Source organism: Manacus vitellinus, unplaced genomic scaffold, assembly GCF_001715985.3.
Source record: "Manacus vitellinus isolate BGI_N305 unplaced genomic scaffold, ASM171598v3 scaffold_95_pilon, whole genome shotgun sequence".
Classification (NCBI taxonomy): Eukaryota; Metazoa; Chordata; class Aves; order Passeriformes; family Pipridae; genus Manacus; species Manacus vitellinus.
Genome location: NW_021940896.1, coordinates 1156459 through 1158878, shown reverse-complemented (window position 1 = coordinate 1158878; position 2420 = coordinate 1156459).

Below are 2420 nucleotides of genomic sequence, written 5' to 3'. Positions count from 1 at the left end.
GCTTTTTTTTTTTTTCTGAGCTCTTTTTGGCCTCGCAGGGCTCTCGGTCACACATAGGGGCTGGAACCCATGAAATAGGTTTTAGGCTAATGAGGTACACTCTGCTTGCTTTAATTAAAGGAATTATAGCCCCAGAAAGGCATTTCCCATTTTAAAAAAAATTAGCATCATGATCATGCAATTATTGAAATATTTAATATATAAATATGTAAAATTAAATATTAATTTCCACTACACTTACAGAGCCCATTTCACCCAAGTGACCCCAGGAATATTTCCTTGCAAGGGTATCCCTTTTCTTTGCATCTTTATTAACACCACATCAAACCTTCGTGATTAAAATCTTTATTTTGGTGCAGTTCTCTTGGGAATAAAATAAATTCCTGGGACACCTGTGCAGCAACAAATAGGATTTACAGAGATTTTTGGGGCAAACGCCCCCAGTTTATCCTTGCCCATGTCGGAGCCTGGGGTAGGATGGATGGCACCACACAGCCAGCTGAGTGTTGTTAATCAGTGCTAATTAATAAAGTTATCAGATTATCTTTGACCTTCTCCCAGCTCATTGCAGGGGATGGGGAGGAAGGATAAGGGATGAGCAAAGGAATATCCCTGTGGTTGGCTCTCCCTTGTGACTCCCCCCGTCGTGCCTTGGCAGGGAGCAGTGACACCTCATCCTGCAGGTTGGAGCTGGAATTCCAAGGGATCCTGCAGCACCCTGGGGAGCTGCTGTCCGGGAAGGACCTTGGGATGTGACTGCTTGTGTTGCCTGGGAGAAAACCAAGCCAGCAGCGGTTGGAAACCTGAGTGATGTCACTATGGCAACAAAATAACTCACCTTCCAATAAAATGTGCCTTGGGAGCAGCCTCACGTGCTTGGGGAGCAGGGAGAGGAAGCTCCTAGTTTTTATATATATATATTTATATATATTTTAATATATTTGTAATATTTTTTAAATTTTTTTTGGCTTCCTGAATTCCTTCCCTATCACCAGAGGCTGATGCAGATATTAAAAAATATTTTAATTTCTCTCAACAAAGAAATGAAACTGAACATGACCAAACCTCCTGAACAAGGTAGAATGTGTTTGCTGTGGGGCAGGAAAACCCTGGAGCTGCTGATAATCAGAAGTTCTTCTGATGGATGTGGGATCCAGAGTATCCAGATCTGCAGCTCAGGGCAATGAGCAGGGACTAATTATTGCTAATATTTTTCATGGACATAGTCCATTTCTTTCCAACAATCCCAAACACCATTTCCATGTTTGTTCCTTCCTGCCAGGTTTGTTTTCCCATTGTTTCTGCATTAAATAACAACAACAGGTGGAAATTTAGACGTTTCTCTGGGAATGCCAAGTGCTCTTTTCATCCCACGAGCATCCCAGCAGAGTTGGGACCACGATGGCTCAGTCACAGCGCTGCTGGTGACATGTTCCCGAGTTTACTCATAATCCTGAATGCTTTTTTAGGCTGGAGCGAGTAACTTTGACCATCTCTGTGTCAGGGAAGTGGGATGGGAAGTGCCGTGGTGCTGAGCTGGAGCAGCGCCGGCAGCTCCTCAGGGATCAAACCCTGGCAGCAAAGAGAGGTTGTCCTGTCAGGGGGTGTGTGCTGGGGCCAGACACAGCATCTGCCTGGAAATGGGAAACCAAGTGCCAAAGGCTCTGGAGAGCCATGGGATTTTCCTGTTTTTTTGGCAAAGTTCAGCCGGTTCAAAGAAGCCGTGGAAAGCCCAGCACATCCCAGCAGGAATCGCCGGCACACGTGGCTGTGTGAGCAACTCTGCACTTGCAGTTCTTGCAGTGCAAAAATGACTGCATTTCTGTAATAATTATGCTATTATTTTATATAATAGACTAATTATGATATAATTTATAATATGCAATTATGTACGATTATTATATTGTATTATATCATATTATATTGTAATTTCCCCTCTGTATATCCCACTCTCTGAGAGCTTTGCACCCAGTTTGCCAGCAACAAAAATAATGTCCTTCCAGCTGCTTTTTCATAGGAAATCAGAGAAAGTGGATTGAAAGGAATGAGGTTATGGAGCACAAAAAAAATGCTTCAAAACAACTCCCAAAACTGAGGAGGAGGGAAGAGAAGGTTTGGCTCCGGCACTGGGAGGGTTCAGGTGGGTGCATGGAATATTTGGGTGCCAGATAACGCTGATAATTGGGAATGTCACGTCTTAACGTCGCCGGCACAGCATCCAGACACTGCCTCTCCCCTTCCCATCGGTGTTTCCCTGCAATCCCACGTTTTATGCATGTGGAGAACAAGGAATAGCTGCGGTTCTGCTCCCGGAGCGCGAGAGGGACGAGCCGAGATGGAAACGATTCCCAGCGTGGATGTGGGGACAACTCCAACAGCAGCTCCGGCTCCATCCACCCGCTCCTGCCCCATCCCTGCGC